We start from the raw sequence: 23512 nt of genomic DNA, 5'->3' as shown, positions 1-23512 counted from the left end.
CACTTAAAAGTGTTTTTTTCTGTATAATTTTTGCAGTAGTACAAGTAAATAATTTTAATTTTATTTAATACATTTTTTGGATCAGTGATACAAATTAATTAATTAATTAATTAATTATATATTTTAAATATATGAAAATTTTTCTTTATTTTCAATATATGATAACGATTTTATTTAAATTAAAAAAAAAAACAAATTTCATTGTTGTACGATTTCATGTCTCTAAACATATTAAATTCCAAACCAATGCGGCACTTTCGTTCTAGTAAATAATACATTTATTCTTCTGAATAAAAATAATTCTTGCGAATGACATATGTCTTGAGGCAAATATTTCGATATTCTTTTTGAATAATATTTCATATATACATATATATATAGGAGAAGAAATTGTGTTTTACAAAGCATTCCAAGCGAGTTCCTTGCAACAATATTTGATGTTGTGTACAGTAAATATTTCGGCAAATGTGATATTGATGTCAAAGTTCGCTTCGATTGGCAGTCATTCCTTTTTCCAATTGCGTTTCAAATGGAAGCTCTAGTTCAATTCTGCGGCTGACTTAACGCTGTGTATCACTACTGACTCTTCGAAATTATATACACGTATATACACAAATACTTGTATATACATATATATATATATATATATATATATATGTATGTATATATTTTACTCTGTCTCAATTTATATAAAGCAACACTGGAGAGAAGCAAAATCACCTCACGCAAACTATCCTTTTGAGCGACTAAGTTGATCTCATTAAATATATTACTTCATTACAAATAAAATACCGCATTAAATTCACATTTACAATTGAAAAGAAAATATTATAATCTTTAACGATTAATTTCACAAATTTTTGATTATTGCAAATTTTGATTTGCCTAATTGGGAAAATTACAACTAAAAAAATTGTACAATGCCTGACTAAATATTTACTTTTACTACTGATGGATTGTCTGACTAAATATTGACATGTACTATTGAGTATCTGCTTTATTCACTATGTTTGACTAAAATCGATAGAATGACAATTAGTACCTGAAGTCGGTATAAAATTAGTACCTTTCTTTTTACAGTGATACTACTAATTGATAAAAGTATTTATACTTTATACATTGTGTCTGACAAAAAACCGATCTGTATACTACTTAAATGATAAAAATTTTCGAAACGTCTGACTTAATATTTATCTTTGCTACTGAATTTCTACTTTATTATGTCTGACTAAAACCGACGTGTTCTACTGTTAAAATTTCAAAGATATAAAAGTATGACTAACTGTTTACTTGTACTATTGTTATTAGTAGAAAAATTAAAAAAAAAGTCTGATTTAATTTTTACTTTTACTACTGATTTTGTAGTTTTTTTTATTGTGTCTGACTAAAACCGAATTGTACTACTGAATTTTAAAATTCTATAAATGTAGACTCAGACTAACTTTTACTACTGATTTTCTTTAGTTATTAGTTTCAACTAAAATCGGAAAAAATTACAAAAATTCACATATGTCTGACTAAATATTGATTTTTACTAATTATTTTCTACCTTTTTTTAAAGTATGTCTGACTAAAATCGACTTGTACCACTGCTTTTTTTAATACGCAATTCATTATGTCTAACTGAATATTGACTATTACTACTTATTTTCTACCTTTTTTTAGTATGACTAACTAAAACTAACTTGTACTACTGATTTTTAAAAACACAATTATCTCTCACTAAATATTGACTTGTACTACTGATAAAATAAGAAATTATTATTCCAATTCTTTGTCTGATTCGTCCTTAATATTACATAAAAAATAAATAGTAAAAATAGTAAATCAAAAAAAAAATTACGAGAGAAAAAAAAACAATAATATACTTTAATGAGAAACTGCAGGTTTTGAATAATTCCCTACATTGGATTTATATTAACGTAAAGAGAGTGGTTGTCTATTGTTTTGGGATTTAGTAAATAGCAGTTGGTGGTTTTTTTTTTATTATTATTTTTTTGAAAAGGTAAACAGGATGTAATTGTGAATGCAAAATGGTTTCTACATACGTTAGTTTTAGAGCTGCTTAGAAATACATGCAGGCAGAATGGAGGATTATGGTTTTATCCTTTGGTAAGCCTAGCAAGAGAGAGAGAGAAAGAGAGAGAACTGTAAGTTTCATGCAAAGACTTTTTAGAATATTAAAGAGGAAACTTTCAAGTGAAGATATAGTGAACGATTTTAAAAGCCTGCATATATAAATAGAAAATACAAAACTGATCCATGAAATAAACAACAAAAAATTATTTATATTGTCAGATTTTTTTTTATTACAAAATTTATAATTCATTTAATAATGAAACAATTTTCTATTATATTATTAATTATATTATTATATTATTAAGTAATTATTACTATTTAATTAATTAGTTATTATTATTATATTATTAATTAATTATTATTTATTTTGTTACATGGAAAAAAATATTTACCTGATACAGCGAATATTTGGAATAGCGAAAGATTTAACTGAAACAAGTAAAACTTTTGCTACTATAGTAAAACGTTTCATTGTTCCAAATAAATCTTCTTTTCCGTGTAATTATAATTTTGTAATTATAATTACAATTATTTATGAATTTAAAAAAGAAGAAAAAAATTTTAATTTCAAAATAACTATAATTGAAAAAAATAATGAAACAATTTTGTATTAAATTTTGTTTTTTTTTTGTTATTAAAGATTCTATTTAATAAAAAGATGTAATTTCTTATGATATAGATAAGAATTTTTTTTTTAAGTAAAATTGAAAATTTTCCCCTATATATGTATATATATATATATATATATATATAACAAGTGTGTGTGGGAGAATGATGAGTTTTATGAAAACAGGTTTGATAACAACTTGCATAACATTTTCACCTAGGGAAAATTACGCATTAGTAATTTAATCAAGTTATTTTATGTCCACAATCAAGATGTTGAGTTTGCCTTTCCTTGGCGCAATATTGTGAGAATATTAACAGTAATGAAGCAACACGAAAGCATATTGAGTGTGCAGTTCTCCTTTTGCTCTCCGCCTAACATCCGAGATTTAATTTAACACCGACCGAATAGTTCTCTCTCTCTCTCTCTCTCCCTTTTTCAATATAAATAATAATATTATTATTGTTATTATATATTATTTTTATTATTATATATTTTATATTATATTATTATTATTATTATATATTATTTTTAGTATTATATATTTTATATATTATTATTATTATTATTATTATTATATATTATTTTTAGTATTATATATTTTATATTATTATTTAAATTTATTAATTTATAAAATTAAATGTAATTGAAATATTTTTTTTTTTCAGAAAAATTTGGGGATTTTCTCATTGCTCTGGACCACGCCTGTAAGTTATTTTTGAATTAATAATATTATTATTTACCCTAATCGAAATTATATATATATATATATAGTTACTTTATTCTTTTTCCATTTTTTTTTCCCGTGTTGATGTTGGTGGCATCGATGTTTTTGTTTTCCTTTCTGTAAAGAAGGGAATTTTCGGAAAATTGGGATGCTGTGGAATATATGTGAGAGAGTGTTCTTGAGAGGGTGCCATTGCACCAAACCCCCTCGAATGCATGTTTACGAATTTAACGATGGCCTACATTAGTGAGGCTTCCCTTGCAATTTAGAGCCAAGAACTCGAGTTGGATGTTCAACTAGGGGCAACCGCAGTCATTACGTACAGCACCTATACAGGATGCGTAATGGCATATATATATCCTGAATATGCGCGCACCGTATGATAATATACATCAAGAGTCCTTTAAATTATAATATATATATACATAAAGAAAAAAATTCTATTTTTTAATTATTCCCGTGTAGAAATTGCCCTAATAGGGTCGTAGTAGGAAATGTAACGCTGATCAGGGGGAAATTTGGATTTCCTAATCAGGGCCACATCAGGTGCGGCGTTTCATTTTCTAATAGGGCCCTAGTAGAGTATGTAATGCCAAATCTAATCAGGGCCAAATTAGGGCGACCAGAAAATGTGAATTTTCTAATTAGGGCCACATCAAACGCAGCGTTTTAGTTTCTATCAGGGCCCTAGTAGGGAATGTAACCACAAATCTAATCAGGGCCAAATTAGGGCGACTTGAAATTGTGGATTTCCTAATTAGGAGCACATCAAACGTAGCGTTTTATATTCTATCAGGGCTCTAGTAGGGAATGTATCCACAAATCTAATCAGGGCGAAAAGTGGATTTCCTAATCAGGGCCACATCAAGCGTAGCGTTTTATTTTCTATCAGGGCCCTAGTAGGGAATGTAACCAAAAATCTAATCAGGGCGAAAATTGGATTTCCTAATCAGGGCCACATCAGGCGCGGCGTTTCATTTCCTATCAGGACCCTAGTAGGGAATGTAACGCCAAATCTAATCAGGGCCAAATTAGGGCGACTAGAAATTGTGGATTTCCTAATTAGGGCCACATAAGGCGCGGCGTTTCATTTCCTAATAAGGTCCTAATAGGGAATGTAACGCCAAACCTAATCAGGACCCAATTTGCGCCCTGGCAAAATTTCTGCACGGTTTTTTGTATATTAAAATTCTGTTTTTGAAAATGAAATAAATGAAAAGTGAAACAAATTTTTCAATTGTGAAATATTTAAGATAAATTTCTAGTTTGAAAGATGTATAGATATATATATATATATAATAGTAGCAGTGTGATTCTGTTCAAGTAGATCCTTTCAGCATGCATGTTATGTAACGTTACTAATTCCTCAGAGCAAGCAGTGAGTAACACAACGTTACCAAAAGCGATCAGAGTAATCCCATGCCTGGACCACGAATTCACACACATAGAGCGAGAGAGAGAGAGAGGAGCGAAGGTTCCCCCTCCTCTAAAATAGTGTTCGTTCATATCAAGGTTTGGAGGAGCGTGATTACGTTGGGAGAATTATCGGAAACTGCATTACCGACTCTCTCTCTCTCTCTCTCTCTCTCTCTCTCTCTCTTGATTCTGAAACCCCTGCGAATTTTACACGGTCGAATGAATTTGTTGATTACTGGTCAACAATGAGACCGAAATGCTTCATACTTATCAGTGTTTTTTTTTCTCAGAGGAAAATTAATGCGAAAGTACGTTTGCCTTTTACACACACAAAAACGGTATTTATTAACAGAAAAGAGAAATACAATTCTCATTTTGGTATTAAATAGTTGTACGTACATACACCGTTTTGTATAAAACAAAATGGGGGAAAATTAATTACTAGAAAGTTTGTTGTAGTTGATATTAAAAAACTTATTTTAGTACTGTTTTTTTTTTTAGTTTTGCGCTTTGGCTGACTGAAAACGACTTATACTACTTATTAAATTACAAAAAAGTTTTGAAAAGTGATTAGAAAAAAAATGATAGTATATATTTTCTATTTTTTTGTTAGGTCTGACTAAAACCGACTTGTTCTACTGGTTTTTTAAAAAAATAAATATATTTACTTCTGACTGAATATTGACTTGTACTACTGCTATAATTGCACAAAAAAAATTGAAATTGTAATACCTTGACAAAAATTTATTTTTACTACTGATTTTTTGTATTATTTTGGCAAGTCTGACTAAACCCTATTTGTACTACTGGATTCTTTAAAAAAAGCAATTTATTTACATCTGACTAAACATTGACTTTTACTACTGCAATAATTACCCCCAAAAAAAATTGTAACTCCTGGACAAAAATTTATTTTTACTACTGGTTTTTTGTATTATTTTTATATGTCTGACTAAACCCTTTCTTGTACTGATAATAAAATTTGTCTGACTAAATATTCCCATGTACTACTGGGTATCTACTTTATTCACTACGTCTGACTAAAATCGAATTGTACTACTGAAAAATTACAAAACTAGGGAAAATATGACTTTACTTTAACTACTGATTTTTTAATTTTGACATTATGTCTGACGTAAAACCAACTTCTACTACTGATTAAAAACATTTCTTATACTTTATACTTTGTGTCTGACAAAAACCGGTTTGTTCTACTAAAATGATAAAAATTTTCGAAATGTTTGATTTACTATTTACCTTTACTACTGAATTTCGACTTTATTGTGTCTGACTAAAACCGACATTTTCTACTGCTGAAATTGCAAAAATATGAAAGTATGACTGTTTCTTTGTACTACTGTTATTATTACAAAAATTAAAAAAAGTCTGATTTAATTTTTACCATTTTTTACTGATTTTCTAGTTTATTTATTCTGTCTGACAGAAACCGACTTGTACTACTGAATTCAAAAATTCTAAAAATGTAGACTCTAACTTTTACTACTGATTTTCTTTAGTTATTAGTTTCAACTAAAATCGACTTACAGTATTAAAAAAATATTACAAAATTTCAAAATTGACTAAATATTGACTATTACTACTTATTTTCTACCTTTTTTTAGTATGGCTGACTAAAATCGACTTTTACCACTATTTTTAATACGTAATTAATTACGTCTGACTAAATATTGACTATTACTACTTATTTTCTACTTTTTAAAAAGTCTGTCTAAAATCGATTTGTACTACTGAATTCTAAAATTCTAAAAATGTAGACTCAAACCAACTTTTACTACTGATTTTCTTTAGTTATTAGTTTCAACTAAAATCGACTTATAGTATTTAAAAAAAATTACAAAAATTTAAAATTGACTAAATATTGACTATTACTACTTATTTTCTACCTTTTTTTAGTATGGCTGACTAAAATCGACTTTTACCACTATTTTTAATACGCAGTTAATTCTGTCTGACTAAATATCGACTATTACTACTTATTTTCTACTGTTTAAAAAGTCTGTCTAAAATCGATTTGTACTACTGAATTTTAAAATTTCTAAAAAAGTAGACTTGTACTAACTTTTACAACTGATTTTCTTTAGTTATTAGTTTCAACTAAAATCGACTTATAGTATTTAAAAAAAATTACAAAAATTCAAAATTGACTAAATATTGACTATTACTACTTATTTTCTCTACCTTTTTTTTAGTATGTCTGACTAAAATCAAAAGGGATTTTAAAAATAAAGACAATTTACCGCACATACCGCAATAATTTTGCACATACAATGCAATATAAATATATAATGATTTTGAATCGACGCCAATTCTGGCATTATTATTATTATTATTATTATTTTTATTTACCATCTACTTTGTTTTAAAAAGCGAATTTTTTTTTCTTCAATTCGAGTGGTTTGACCTTTTTTTTTAAAAAAAAAAAAAAAATGAGAGCCTCGTCGATAATTCCAAAAGCAACTATTTCTTGAAAATAACATCCCTCGCGTCCTCGTCGCGCATTCCGTGTCGTATTTTAACTGCACTTAAGGGCATTCGGCGCAGCTGGGAATGCATCCGACAGTAACGCGCGTATACGTGGAAATTGGGACTCTCTCTCTCTCTTTCTCTCTTATTCTATACGGAAACTCGGTGAGCTTAAAGATTTATGGCGGAAACGGAAGTATTTCCCCAGGAAATATCGTCTGCACCGGGTGCATTCGTTTGAAAACATCGAATCCTCTATACTGAAGAATTGTGAGCTTCCTTTCCTTTTCTTACAATACCTTTTCACATTATACCACCAAACTTCCTTTTCTTTTTTTAAATCCTTCACTTTTAAATCCAGGATAATTTTTTTTTTCTTCATCTTGTATTTAAATAACAATGAGCCTCTTTTTGCTCGAGAGTAAAATAAGTTTCATATTGTTTCGACGAAAAAATTTTATAAAAATAAAACTTTAATGTTACATTTTTTTTTTAATTTAAAAGTTACAAATTAAAAATAAAAATAAGTCAAATGTTTTTATTGAACTATTGAATTTTTTACATTTTATTAAAAAAAATCTTTAAGTTACAAAAAATTATATGCGAAATAATTTCAAAAAAAAACTTAATTAAGTCGAATTTTTTTTTTATTGAATAGAAATTTTTTTTAAAAATATAGTAGAAAAAATAAAATTTCTTTCTGTCGTTAATTATTCATAGTTTTTTTTTTTTACTTTATTTTATAAGTCATTGTATATATATAGTGAGAAAGGAAAAATACAATAGATGGGTTGGGGTATAATGTATCAAATGCATTTGAACTCAAGAACATAATAAAAGTCTCCTCATAAAACTAAATAAAAAAGGAAGGAAGCAGAGAGACGATAAAAAACTAAAGAGGCTTTTTTTTGATTGACATTCTGGCGAGAGCATAAAAGAATATTTAATAAAACAAGAGCTCGTAAACTTGGGATTTTAAATTGGCCAACCTAATATCGAACTTTGGGGTTTTGAAATATTAATTTTTTAACTATATTTAAGCTTTATTTATTTTTTTTTGTTTATTCGGAGAGAAAGAAGAAAAAAAGATTTTTTTTTATACTTTTTTACGTCAATCTTTTTTGAGATGCGAAAAAAAGCCTCATAAATAATTCGCTATTGATTGTATATACTTAAATTCCCATTTTTTTCGTTCTATTAATTTCTTATTCTAAAAAAAGGTGTTTTACACAATTTACTATTACAAAAATAGTTAAATAATATAAATAAGAATCATTAAAATATTATTAAATTATATTAATATTGTTAAAATAATTTTATAATAGTAAATTATGTCTAGTTGTTGAATTTTCAACAAGTGATTTGAAAATGATGCCTTCAAACTTCCAAGGGAACAATTTCATTAATTAACTGTTAAATGAAACCGTGAGAACTGCTATTAATCAAAGCAGGACTTGATTTACACAAGCAATCTGATCTTGTGTCGTTAACGGAAGTACCAGGAAAATTGGTCTTAACCTTACAGTAATTATAAGATTAATGAAAACATTGTTAAATCAAACTTCAGGCTTACATACATATAACTATAATAATAATAAAAAAATTAATCAGTAAAGAAAAAAAATTATTTTTTAATCCAATTTTCTTAGAAGTTTTTTTTAATAACTTTTTCAGTAGTGAATGTCAATATTTAGTCAGACATAATGAATTGCGTATTAAAAAAAGCAGTGATATAAGTCGATTTTAGTCAGACATACTTTTTAAAAAAAGGTAGAAAATAAGTAGTAAAAATCAATATTTAGTAAGACATTTGAATTTTTGTAATTTTTTCCGATTTTAGTTGAAACTAATAACTAAAGAAAATCAGTAGTAAAAGTTAGTCTGAGTCTACATTTTTAGAATTTTAGAATTCAGTAGTACAAGTCGGCTTTAGTCGGACACAATAAAAAAAAACTAGAAAATCAGTAGTAAAAGTAAAAATTAAATCAGACATTGTTTAAAATTTTGTACTAATAACAGTAGTACATGTAAACAGTTAGTCATACTTTTATATTTTTGAAATTTCATCAGTAGAACATGTTGGTTTTAGTCAGACACAATAAAGTAAATATTTAGGAGTAATGGTAAATAGTAAAACAGACATTTCGACAATTTTTATCATTTCAGTAGAACAAATCGGTTTTTGTCAGACACAACGTATAAAGTATAAGAAATGTTTTTAATCAGTAGTAGAAGTTGGTTTTACGTCAGACATAATGTCAAAATTAAAAAATCAGTAGTTAAAGTAAAGTCATATTTTCCGTAGTTTTGTAATTTTTCAGTAGTACAATTCGATTTTAGTCAGACGTAGTGAATAAAGTAGATACCCAGTAGTACATGGGAATATTTAGTCAGACTATTTTATAAGTAGTATAAATAGGGTTTAGTCAGACATATAAAAATAATATAAAAAACCAGTTGTAAAAATAAATTTTTCTCCAGGCCTTACTTTTTTTTGGGGTAATTATTGCAGTAGTACATGTCAATGTTTAGTCAGACGTAAATAAATTACTTTTTTTAAAAATCAGTAGTACAAGTCGATTTTAGTCAGACATACTTAAAAATAGGTAGAAAAAAGTAGTAAAAATCAATATTTAGTCAGACATATTTGAATTTTTGTAATTTTTTCCGATTTTAATTGAAAGTAATAACTAAAGAAAATCAGTAGTAAAAGTTAGTTTGAGGCTACATTTTTAGAATTTTAGAATTCAGTAGTACAAGTTGGCTTTAGTCGGACACAATAAAAAAACTAGAAAATCAGAAGTAAAAGTAAAAATTAAATCAGGCTTTTTTTAATTTTGTAATAATAACAGTAGTACAAGGAAATAGTTAGAGATACTTTTATATTTTTGTAATTTCATCAGTAGAACATGTTGGTTTTAGTCAGACGTAATAAAGTAGAAATTCAGTAGCAAAGATAAATATTAAGTCAGACGTTTCGAAAATTTTTATCATTTAAGTAGTACAAATCGGTTTTTGTTAGACACAAAAAAGTATAAAAAATGTTTTTAATCAGTAGTAGAAGTTGGTTTTACGTCAGACATAATGTTGAAATTAAAAAATCAGTAGTAAAAGTAATTTAGTCATATTATCCAAAGTTTTGTAATTTTATCAGTAGTACAAGTCGATTTTAGTCAGACATAGTGAATAAACTAGATAGCCAATAGAACATGTCAATATTTAGTCAGACTATTTTATAAGTAGTATAAATAGGGTTTAGTCAGACATATAAAAATAATACAAAAAACCAGTAGTAAAAAAATATTTTTGTCCAGGAGTATAAGTCGATTTTAGTCAGACATACTTAAAAGTAGGTAGAAAAAAGTAGTAAAAATCAATATTTAGTCAGACATATTTGAATTTTTTTCGATTTTAGTTGAAACTAATAACTAAAGAAGAAAATCACTAGTAAAAGTTAGTCGGAGTCAACATTTTTAGAATTTTAGAATTCAGTAGTACAAGTCAGTAATATTGAAATTGTTAAATATGATTAATGAATATATTAAAAAAATAAAATAGTTTTTAAATTCCTTAGGGAAAAAAATTATAATTTGTCGAAAATTCACAAAATTTTTCAAAAAAAAAAAATTTATTTTTATAGAAAAAAAATTGTTACAAATATAATTTTTAAAAGAGGTTGAAAAAAATCATCAACTTTTTGGCAGATAAAATTTTTCGAAACCTGAAAAAAAAATATTTTCTAATTAAAATTTTGAGTATTGAGAAATTTTTTCCGTTTTTGGAAACTTATTTATAGGTTTATGGTTATATTAAAGGGGATTTCAAAGTAACGACCAAAGTTTTTGGTTACAAATAAAGTTCTGCGCAATCGATTTCTGAGTTACATTCGGTCCAGATAACAGAATATATATACTTTGGGATGATGCAACCTCAATCTTTATCTATCTCTCTCTCTCTCTCTCTTCTATATATATATATATATTTCTCAACCGAATTCTATTCGGGAGGTAATTTGCCAGAAATTAGTTTTCTAACATTCCTCACTTTAAGTTTGTTGCCTCTTTTAGTTGACTTTGTTCAAGTTATCTTGTCTTTGCCCCAAAAGTTTTAGAATAGAAGATAATCTATTTTCGATTTTACATTTGAATAGAAAAAGAGAGTGGAGGGAGATGAAAAGTAATGGAGTTTCATTAAGTTGCCCGGTTAACAATTGCAATGTTAAATTCTATATATGTTTCTATATTTATTCATAGAAAATAATTTCTATATTATGTTAAAATGTTCCTTTTTTCAAATTACAGCTCTCGATTTTTTTTCAAAATTTTCAATAGTTTCCACTTTTTGGCGCTACTATTTTTCCTTGCCACACTGAAAAAAAAATTTATTTGATTCAAATACCGGTGTATTTAGTTATTATCAAATAAATATTTACTTGAATCAAATATTTCTTATTTGAATCAAATATTTCTTATTTGAATCAAATATTTCTTATTTGAATCAAATATTTCAGTATTTGAAGCAAATATCATTTATTTGATTCAAATAAGAAATATTTGATTCAAGTAAATATTTATTTGATAATAACCAAATACACCGGTTTTTGAATCAAATAAATTTTTTTTTCAGTGCACTAAATATTTTTGTTATGCGTAAAAAAAGAAAAATTATTTTATTTTTTAGAATTAAAATTTCCAAAAGAAATTTAAAAGACCTAAACTTTTATTACGCATAAAGTTTTTCGTGTAAAAAAAAAATCTGTTTTCTCTTTTTAAAACCTTCAGAAAGAATATAAAATATTTTGTAAGTTCTATTTTCACGCTTTTCTAAATATGTACGACAAAAAGGATAATATAAGTTTTTTTTTTTTTATTATTGAGTTGGAAAACTTGGATGAGTTAAAAAAAAAGGAAAAAAAAGTAAAAGCATTAAAAGTTACCCCTTTTTTTACAAAGCAAACATTCGAGTAGCGCACTTAATAAATTAATTACTTAAGTCGTAATTTTTTTTTTTTAACGAGAAGAAGAATAAATTTTTTCCCTTGGTAAAAAAAATGTTTTTTTTTGATAAAATTGAAAATTTAAAAAAAGGAATAAAAATATTGAAGGTAAATACTTTTTTATTGTTGAATAAAATTAATTTTTATTGTAATTTAAATAAAAATGATTCGCATATTTTTGAGAAAAAAGAGAATTTTCAATTAAAATTCTTTTATATTTGACGGTCAGTGTCTTCTAGGAACATTTGCCATTGATCTAGATTAACATAGACATTCGGGTTAAAAGAGAGGTTCGTGATAGTGTTGAGGATTATAAGCAAAGGGTGACGGCCTCGCATTGGTCGCTAGACTTTCTCGTGTCAAGGTTCATGCCACAAACGTTTCGCTACTTGGTACGAAACGTTCATTCTGTCTTTTACTAATACGTATTTTGCAATTGAGTTAATTCATCCTAAGGACATCGATTAAAAAACACACTGATTCAAAAAAACATTAATAACAAAAAAATATAAATTATCGTTTGTCATGTAAAATTTTTTTTCAAAAATAAAAACCGAAAACGAGTGTTAAAAATTATTAATAAAAAAAAATAATAAATAAATAAATTATTAATAAAAAAAATAATAAATAAATAAATTATTAATAAAAAATAATGAATAAATAAATTGTTGATAAAAAAATAATAAATAAATAAATTATTAATAAAAAAATAATAAATAAATAAATTATTAATAAAAAAATAATAAATTAATTAATTATTAATAAAAAATAATACATAAATAAATTATTGATAAAAAAAATAATAAATAAATAAATTTATTAATAAACAAATTATAAATAAATATAATAAAACAATTTACACCCTAAGTGACTGATTATGATTGACATGTCTATTTTTAATCGCCAGTTAGTGCAAATGTTTTCCCATTTAATTAACTTTCACACGAGGTGAAATTTTAATTTTCAATGTCGAGACATAATTAAAATGTCAATTTTTTCTTCAATTTAATTGGGGGGGGGGGTTTATTGGAGTAATAAATCTATTTTTAATTATTTGTCTAATTAAAACTGGGTTTTATTTATTTTCAATAGTAAAATATTTTTAAAAAGAAAATTATTATCAATTTTAGTAATTTATTTATTTATTTATTAAAAATAAATAAATAATTAATAATAAATTAATAACAAATAATTAATAACAAATAATTATTAATAAATTAGTAATAAATTAACAATAATAATTAATTAATAACAAATAATTAACAATAAATTAATAATAAATTAATAACAAATAATTAATAATAAATTAATAATAAATTAGTAATAAATTAACAATAATAATTAATTAATAACAAATAATTAATAATAAATTAATAATAAATTAATAGCAAATAATTAATAATAAATTAGTAATAAATTAACAATAATAACTAATTAATAATAAATTAATAATAAATTAATAATAATTAATAAATAAATTAATTAGAAATATATTTTTTTTTTCTGAAAAAAATGAAAAGCAATTTTTTTTCAAATTAAATAAATTCTATATACATGGAAAAGTAAACATTTTTCTCGTTGGCTTTTCTTTGATAAAAAATGTAAATTTTCGGAGATGATAAGTAAATAATTGTATATAAATTTTTATTTTTTTTTGAATTATTAAAGGAATGTGCATCAGAAGTTCTCATTTTCTTTGGAGCCTCAACGGATTGCACATATATATAGAAAGAAACTTAATAGTGTGTTAGTTGGAGGTCCCATTGATTTCCTGGCCCATGTCAAGGCTGCACGCGAGAAACCTCCTTGCTTTAACTGTAACCAGCCATCGTCTTACCCTTTTCCGCAACCGACCTCTAGGATCCTCTTTTTTTTTACTCCTCGAAACCAAAAAATTCAAATTTTTTTTTTTTTTGCAAAATTTTATTTATTTCAAATAAATTTATTACTACAAATATACTGTTACAATTTAATTAATAATTAATTAATTATTAAATTAAAATTATTAATTTATTATAATTTATTAATTTATTTTAAAATTATAATTATTATAATTAATTAATTTTTTATAAAATTAAAATTTATTATAATTAATTAATTATTATTAAATTATTTCCAAATTAATTAAAATAATTATAAATAAATAAAAAAGAAGAGAAATAATTAAAAATTAATTAATTATTAAATTATTTCACCAAATTATTATTACGGATTATTAATAATAATTATTATTAAATTATGATTTTAATTAATTATTGAATTCGATTAATTGCAAAAAAGAAAAAGTTTTCTATATTTATTTTTTTGGAGGGGAAAAAATAATTTTTTTTTTTTTTTTAATAAAAGTAGGTTTTTTTTTGAGAGTCATGTTAATGGAAAATAATGTTTATATAGAAATTGGTTGTTATCGGAAAGTTGTGAAATCGATCGTTCCTGTGGAAGATCAAGTAGTAGCGTTTCGGTTTGCGAGTAATGAACCGCATATTGTGATAGGTAATTCATGGTTTCTATATAAAGTGGGGAAACTTGTAGTTTAGTATCTTCCCTCAGTCTTATAAGTTGTTCCAAGTAGCGTGCTACATTATGTAAGAGGAGGAGTAAAGTGATCCTTTGACTTAAGTCTATGAAGCTAAAAGCCCTGTAGATATTATCCACCTCTTCATATATATACATATATATATCTAAATAAATAAATAAAAAATAATTAAATAAATAAACAAAAAATAATTAAATAAATTAATAAATAAATAAACAAAAAATAATTAAATAAATAAATTAATAAACAAAAAATAATTAAATAAATAAATTAATAAACAAAAATTAATTAAATAAATAAATAAACAAAAAAATAATTAAATAAATAATTAATTAAATATAAATAGGATATTTATTTAATTAATTATTTATTCATTTATTTAATTATTTTATTTATTCATTTATTTAGTCATTTATTTATTTATGTATTTAATTATTATTATTTTTTTTTAATTTTTTTTTATATTCCATATTTGGATATTAAAGGGTTAGAGTAGAGGATTTATTGTCGGTGCTTTTGCAAATCTAGAGAATCTATAGATGCGTTCACCTTCGTGCCACCTCTTGTTGAAGCGAAGGCACGACTGCCATCGACCCCCTTAGACAACAGTCTAGGTCTAGGACAGTGGGAGTGGACTATACTTGGTTGTATGAACGACCTTAAATAGTGACATCATTTTACAACAACATCCTTTTTTTTCTGCAAAAAATCTTCCTTAATTTTTCTCATTATCCATTTTTCTTTTCAAAAACAACATTTTTTTTTTTTTTTTTTGCAAAAAATATTTTTTTCAACACCCGAAAAAAAGATTTCTTTACTTCAAAGAATTTATAATAAAAATAATTAAATAATAAATAAAATAAATAATAATAATTAATAAATAAATAAAACAAATAATAATAATAATTAATAAATAAATAATTATAATTATTAAATAATTATTAAATAAAAATTTAATTTTTTGGTAAATAGTTGGATAAAATGTTTTTTGTATATATATTATTTAGAGATATATATTATTATTATTAGAAATATGGAACTGAAATAGAATGGATTTAGTGAATATGCTTATAATTGGTTGACATGAAGCCTATAACTAGGTCAAAATTACATTTGTATGCACCATCCACCTCCATTCTGTTAAATTACTAATCAACGAGAATGTACCAAATTACAGGGACTGGCGTTGAGTAGAATGTGATCCAACTATCACTATATATCAATGTTAACCGTAATTAAGACGGTAATTTCAATGTTGGGGAAGGTGTTACGAGAGGTCTGCTAGAAACGTAGGTGCTATATTATTATACAAGTAAATATACTTAGAAAAAATATTTAGTTAACAAATTAAATATTTTTCCTATTCGAAAAATTATTAAATTTTCTGCTGGATTATTATTTTTTATCAAAAATTATTATTCGAATTATTATTATTATTATTATTATTATTATTAGTACTATTATTTTTATTATTGTTATTATTATTATTATTATTTTTGTTATTTACTAATTATAAAATTTTTATTTAAAAAATATTAACTTATTATTTATGCGATTTGATAAAATCAAAATTTTTAGAGTCCTAATTCCGACGAAGTTCTGACGGAATTCTGATTAATTTTTTTCAAAATTTTTAGAGTTCTAATTCCGTCTGAATTCCGTCGGAATCACATCGGAAATTCTGACGGAACTTCCAACGTAATTCCGTCGGAATTCCATCGGAGTTCCAAAGAATTTCCGCTGGGATTCCGACGGAGTTCTGACGGAATTCTGATTAATTTTTTTCAAAATTTTTAGAGTCCTAATTCCGTCGGAATTCCATCCGAGTTCCAAAGAATTTCCGATGGGATTCCGACGGAATTCCGACGGAATTAGAACTCTAAAAATTTTGAAAAAAAATTAATCGGAATTCCGTCGGAATTCTGATAGAACCTCCAGGGGGCACTTTCCGGGAAATCTTTCCAAGTGGAGAAAATCGATATATATATGAGATATTGTCTAATTGATCTTTGTGACAATATATATATACCTCTCCTATCACCCATCACACGTTGTCTCATTGATCTATCCAAATATCAACCAATTTCTCACCATTAACTCCTACGCCTGACACAAGACAATCAAATGCACATACATATATATATACAGACACATACGGGGATTTTCCTTTATTTACAGACAGATCTTGTCTTTATGGACCGTAAATCAATGTGTTTTAGTTTACGTTGGACAGATAGGAGTTGATTTCAAAAGCTAGGAACACAAACCTCTATAAATCGTATTTATATGTATAAAAAAAAAATCGTTGCAAATAAATCACATGTGTATTTTTTTTTTTTGCTGATTCAAATGAGAGAAAAAAAATTCGTGGGTATTTTTATTATTTTAATAAATAAATGAAATAAAAAAAATAGATAAAAGTTCAATTTTTTTCTCATTATTAGGTAATTTTTTTACTAAAGGATTTATTTTGAAATCCATTTATGTTCAAATAAATAAAATAAAAAAATAAGAAAATTAAAAAAACACATTTATAAAAAAAAAATTAATTAAATAAATAAATTAAATAAATAAAAAAGAATAATTAAAATTCACGATAAATAGTAATTTCTTTATTGTATTTTTCTCTCAATAAGTCGAATACTGATACAAGTGGCGCCACGGCGTAAAATTGTACCAACAAACACTTTGCCGCTGTTTTAAAAAGTCTAGACATATTTTTTTTTAGATAATTTCAAAGTTCTATTTCATTTAGATAATCACATACTTGAATGTTAATAGAAATTAAAAAATAAATTTTTTTTTACCAAATAAAGTAGTAAATATAAAAGATATTAAATTGGAAAAATTATTATTTCCATGAGAAGTGTTTTTGGGAATTTTATAACCTTTATACCTACAATTATATAAGGTGTATGTTTATATACATTGAAGTACAAATTTTATTTCAAGGCCAATAAATAACGAGGGAAAAATTCCAAAGATAATTCCAATCAGTTACAATTCGTGTCTGGATCTGTTAAGTCGTGACAAATTTTAATTATTTAAAAACGTGCTCAAAATATTTTAAATCGCGTGTGTTTTGTTCTCTAGCAGATAATAAAAAAATACATCGGTTATAGGCTAAGGTTAGTGATATATTTCTTATAAATAATTATAATAATAATAATAAAATAATAATTATAATATAATAATAATAATAATAATAATAATAATAATAATAATAATAATAGAAAAATAATAATTATAATATAATAATAATAATAATAATAATAATAAAATAATAATTATAATATAATAATATAATAATAATAATAATAAAAATAGTAGTTCGACAGCTTATTTTGTTTATTGTTCCTTTTTTTTACTAACCCCACATAACCTTGGCATGCGGAAGCAAAGGTATCTGTATACAGATTTCCCAAAAGTCTCTAAGCAAAAAAATAAATAAATAATAATAATTATTATTATTAAATTAAGTTATTATTAAATTAAATTATTATTGAAAAATTAAAATTATTTTGTATAAAAGTAATTTTTTTTAAAATTCTTTATTTGTGACGTGCTCTGAAGAAAAGGGACCCTAGAAGCAAACGAATTATAGGTTATGTTTACGGTAATTTTACCTTGATTAAAAGATTATTTTTACTTTTGTTAAAATAAAAATCACTTTTTATTAAATATTTCATATGGTAATGAAAATTGAAATATCAATTATTTCTATTGAGTATTGTATTTTCATTAAAAAAATTTTGAAACATAACCTATAATTTTTTTGCTTCTAAGGTCCCTTTCTTCAGAGGACGTCACATTTCATTTAAAAAAATTTTTTCTATGTATTTTTTAACCAAACAGACGACTATTTAGCAACAGTAAAAAAAATTAATATTTCCAAAAATAATCCATTAAATGATTATTTGGATAAAATAAAATTTATAGTGTAAAAATAATAATAATAATAATTTCAACATTCAATCGGGACATTGGTGAAGTTTGCAACGTTTATGATCAACGATTGAAAAAAAATATATTTTTCATTCAAAAAATAATAACTAATTTTTTGCCTACAATTTTTTTTTGAAAAAATTATTGTTCAAGAAACGTTGCAAAAAAAATTTTTGGATAAATAAATAAATATTTTGCATAGAAAAATATTTTCTCTTCTCAATCGTTGATCATAAACGTTGTGAACTTCACCGACGTCAATCGGGGGAAAAAATATTGAAAATTTTTTATCAAAAATTTTTTTTTTGAAATTTTTAGTGGCCACAGTATATAATGTGTTAAAAGCCCTCGAGTAAATAGAAGACTAAAAGCACAAGCTATATTTTTTTTTCTCTCTCTCTTTCTCTTTTAGGGCGAATGAAAGTTCGAAATCGCGTGACCACTTTCAGGACAAGGCCCAACCCACGATTATATACTAATAACTTGCTCCCACAAATACCTACAGCTTTATCCTTTGCATGCAGCTTGCCTTCGAGTGAAACAACGTGATATACACGTGACATGTGTGTGTATATATATATATATGTTTCACTCGCTCCCTGACACAACAACAACAACAACAACAACCCTCATATACTCATTTATATGCATGCATCATAATAAACTCTCGTTTGTGTTAATACAAATACAATGTATATATATATATATATATATACTTTTATATACACGATTCATATATATGGTAAATACAAACTAACGTTTTGTAAAATATATTTCAAAAGCTGTTTTTTTGTGATATAAATGAATCTAATTATAAAGAACGTCAAGTTTTACACTTTACGATCGTTGATGCGCGTCAAAATCTAATCTTTTGTATTCTTCAATGGGACGCGTGAAATATAGGTGTTTTTTGTGCATGATTTAAAAATGTATATCGTGTGTAAAAAAATATATATACACAACGTGATTTACGAGCTTGCTTTGTGTAAAACTATTATAATTTTTATGATTTAATTAGAATTTTTTTTTCTGTAACAGATATTCATCTTTTTTTTTTGGTTATTACCATCGTAAAATGTATCATTACTGTTCAATTGAATTTTTTTTTTTAATCATCGTTTTAGCAATAAAATTGACCCTGAAAAAATGTATTTTCAGTATTTAATAATTGGAATATGTTTTTTTTTTTGGAATTTACAGTTTTAGGGTAAGTGCATCAATTACGGCGCGCGATCATAAAAAATTATTATTACAATATAACTGTTGCAAAATTAAAAAAAAATTATTTTAATCTTTTTTCATACAATTATTAGACGCATAGAAAAAAATTTTCGAATTATTTGCTGCCACATCAAAATACGTTAGCTAATATAGGGATAGCGAACGAATTTGCCGTGGGATCAAAAAAGTTTGCTGTGACAGTAAATTTTTAAAAATTAAGGTTTATCGTAGCATTGTTCGTTGTCGCATCAAAAAAATTTAGCTGTGGTTACTAATTTTGTTAGATCTGATAGCAAACATCAGTTAGCATCAGCAACTCTTTTTTTTCCGTATATTTCGAATATTTCAGAATATTTTGGACCCCACAGCAAATTTGTTCGCTGTCTCGATATTAGCTAACGTAATTTGATGTGATACCAAATAGTTCTCTGCCACAGCAAACTTTTTCTATGCTTGAAGAATTCTTACACGCATAGAAAAAATTTGCGAATTATTAGCTGCCACATTAAATTAAGTTAGCAAATATTGGGGAAACGAACATATTTGCTGTGGGGTTAAAAAGTTTGCTGTGACAGTAAATTTTTTAAAAATTAAGGCAAATTTTTTCGTTGTCATAGTAAAAAATTTAGTTTTGGTTACTAATTTTCTTAGATCTCATAGCAAACATCAGTTAGCATCTGTAAATTCCTTTTTTCCGTGTAAGAGTTATTTTCAAAATTTTAATGAAGTAGGAAATTTTTTTTGAAACACGAAAAAAGGAATTTACAGATGCTAACAAATGTTTGCTATCGGATCTAACAAAATTAGTAACCACAGCTAAATTTTTGTTATGACAACGAAACAGTTTGCTGTGATAAACAATATCAGTATTAATTTGATAAATAGTTTACTGTCACAGCAAATTTGTTCGCTCTCTCTATATTAACTAAAGTAATTTGATGTAACAGCAAATAGTTCCCTGCCACAGCAAACTTTTACTATGCTTGAAGAAATCTTACACGCATAGAAAAAATTTGCTGTAGCAGCGTATTATTTGCTGCTACATCAAATTACGTTAGCTAATATAGGGACAGCTAACATATTTGCCCTGGGGTCAAAAAAGTTTCCTGTGACAGTAAATTTTTAAAAATTAAGGCAAACTTTTACGTTGTCATAGCAAAAAAATTACCTGTGATTACTAATTTTGTTAGATCTGATAGCAAACATCAATTAGCATCTTTAAATTCTTTTCTTTCCGTGTAAGAGTTATTTTCAAAATTTTAATTAAATAGGAAATTTTTTTTTTGAAACACGAAAAAAAAGGAATTTACAGATGCTATCTAATGTTTGCTATCAGATCTAACAAAATTAGTAACCACAGCTAAATTTTTTGCCATGACAACGAAAAAGTTTGCTGTGATAAACAATTTCAAAATTAATTTAAAAAAAAAATTACTGTCACAGCAAATTTGTTCGGTCTCTCTATATTAACTAACGTAATTTGACGTGACAGTAAATTGTTCGCTGCCACAGCAAACTATTTCTAGTGAAAAATTCTTATAGTTCAATTTTTTTATTGTTTTGAAGTCTACAAAAAATTTGCTGTGACAGCGAATTTTTTGTTGTCACATCAAAAATACGTTAACTAATATAGGGATAGCGAACAAATTTGCCGTGGGGTCAAAAAAAGTTTGCTGTGACAGTAAATTTTTAAAAATTAAGGTTTATTATAGCATTGTTCGTTGTCATAGCAAAAAATTTAGCTGTGGTTACTAATTTTGTTAGATCTGATAGCAAACATATGTTAGCATCTGTAAATTCCTTTTTTTCCGTGTAATAAAGATGGACATTTAAAAAATTATTAATTTAATTATTTGAGAACAAATTTTTTTCCCTCGCGCAGTAATTAGTGCATTTACCCTAATATAAAAAAAAAATTTATATTTTTTTTACACTGAAAAAAATTTATTTGCATAAGAATAGGTTTAAATAACAAAAAGTGATAACATTCTGTGTATTTTGTTGGTAAAATCAGTTTTATAAAACTTTGAATATTATATTGTTTGTATATATATATATATGAAGAGAAAACATATTCTTTTTTTTTAGATATATTATTTCGAACACTAGTTTTATTAAACTTTGATATAATTTTATCATTCATTTCACATGGAATACTTTTTGCAGTTCAGTTATCATCAACTAACAGGTTCACGAGACTAAAATAAAGCAAAACCACTGAAAAGAGAATGTAGATAAAAAATTTCAGTTTAAAATATTATAAAATTATTTTTAAAATATTTATATTAATAAGATCAATTTAAAATTTTTTTATTTTATTTTATTTTTTTTGATTTTTCTTTTCAAAATTTTTTTTTTTATGACATTTCACGTGAAATGGAAAATGGTGATGAAGAACTATTAATAAATTATAAGCTTTAACTCGTGGCAGATTCTCATATTTTAATTGAGATACGTTGAGTAGTAAAATTTCTTCGCCTCAAAGAGAGAACGAGGAGAAAATTTATAATTACGATATATACGATCAAAGAATAATTAAGTTAAAAATAAAAAATTGATTAATAATAATTTACTTATTAATTAATAAAAATAAAGAATTCAATTAAATTTACAAAGATTTAATTTCTATTAAATTTAATTAATATTTCTGTAAAATTAATTAATTTTATTTATATATTTTATTATTTAATTATTTATTTAATAATAAAAATTTTAATTTTATAATGGAGAAAAGATTTTTTTTTAAAATAATGTAATTAATTTTGCCACAATATTGCCCTAATAATTTTCTGTATTACTTTTGCCCTTTTAAACATTAAACATTCGAGATGAAACTTTCTTTAGATCAGTCACTGATTTAGTAGTTTTCAACTCAAGTTTTCATTCCCGAGGACCAAAATTGTTTGAACAGTATAAATATCCTAAGATCCAAGCTAAAAACTTTGAGCAAATATTTCAAGAGGAAACGATTTATACCTCTTTCCCTTCACTTTCATGGTACTTAAGTAATAGTATGATAGTTCGACATTCCTCACCGAGAATTTTTTTTTTTTTCTACTTTATTTTCTTTATTATACTGCACTGGAAAAAAAAAATTTATTTGATTCAAATAATTACTTGACTATTATCAAATAAATATTTAATTGAAAAATAATTTTTATTTGCATTAAATAAAAATTGTATTTTTGAATTAATAATTTTTGTATTTAAAAATTTATTAATTTTTTTTTATTGTATTTAAAATTAAATTAATTCAAATAAAAATTATTCGGCTCAAGTAAATATTTATTTGATAAATGGATTTTTAGAAAAATTTTCGATTTTAATTAATTTTTTTAATTACATTAAAATTAAAAATTTGGAGGGGTCAGAAAAATCTTATGTATCCTTATATGCGCGATATTAAAGTGAAACACAAATTTTAATAATAATATAAGAAAAAAAGAAAAAGAGTTAATTTTTTCGTCTATATTTAAACTAACACTGGCAATTCTTAGAAAA

General features: G+C 24.9%; 1 protein-coding gene across 6 annotated transcripts in view; it reads right to left on the bottom strand.

Annotated features, from left to right (window-relative positions):
- LOC127282388 (gamma-aminobutyric acid receptor subunit beta) overlaps nucleotides 1-23512 on the bottom strand; it is a 155668-nt gene that overhangs the window by 112073 nt on the left and 20083 nt on the right. The window lies entirely within an intron of this gene.

This window comes from Leptopilina boulardi, unplaced genomic scaffold, assembly GCF_019393585.1.
Source record: "Leptopilina boulardi isolate dan_hultmark-lab unplaced genomic scaffold, ZJU_Lbou_2.1 LbouV2_30, whole genome shotgun sequence".
In the NCBI taxonomy this organism is placed as follows: Eukaryota; Metazoa; Arthropoda; class Insecta; order Hymenoptera; family Figitidae; genus Leptopilina; species Leptopilina boulardi.
The sequence above is the reverse complement of the archived record's forward strand: the minus strand, read 5'-3'. Positions and strand labels throughout refer to the sequence as shown.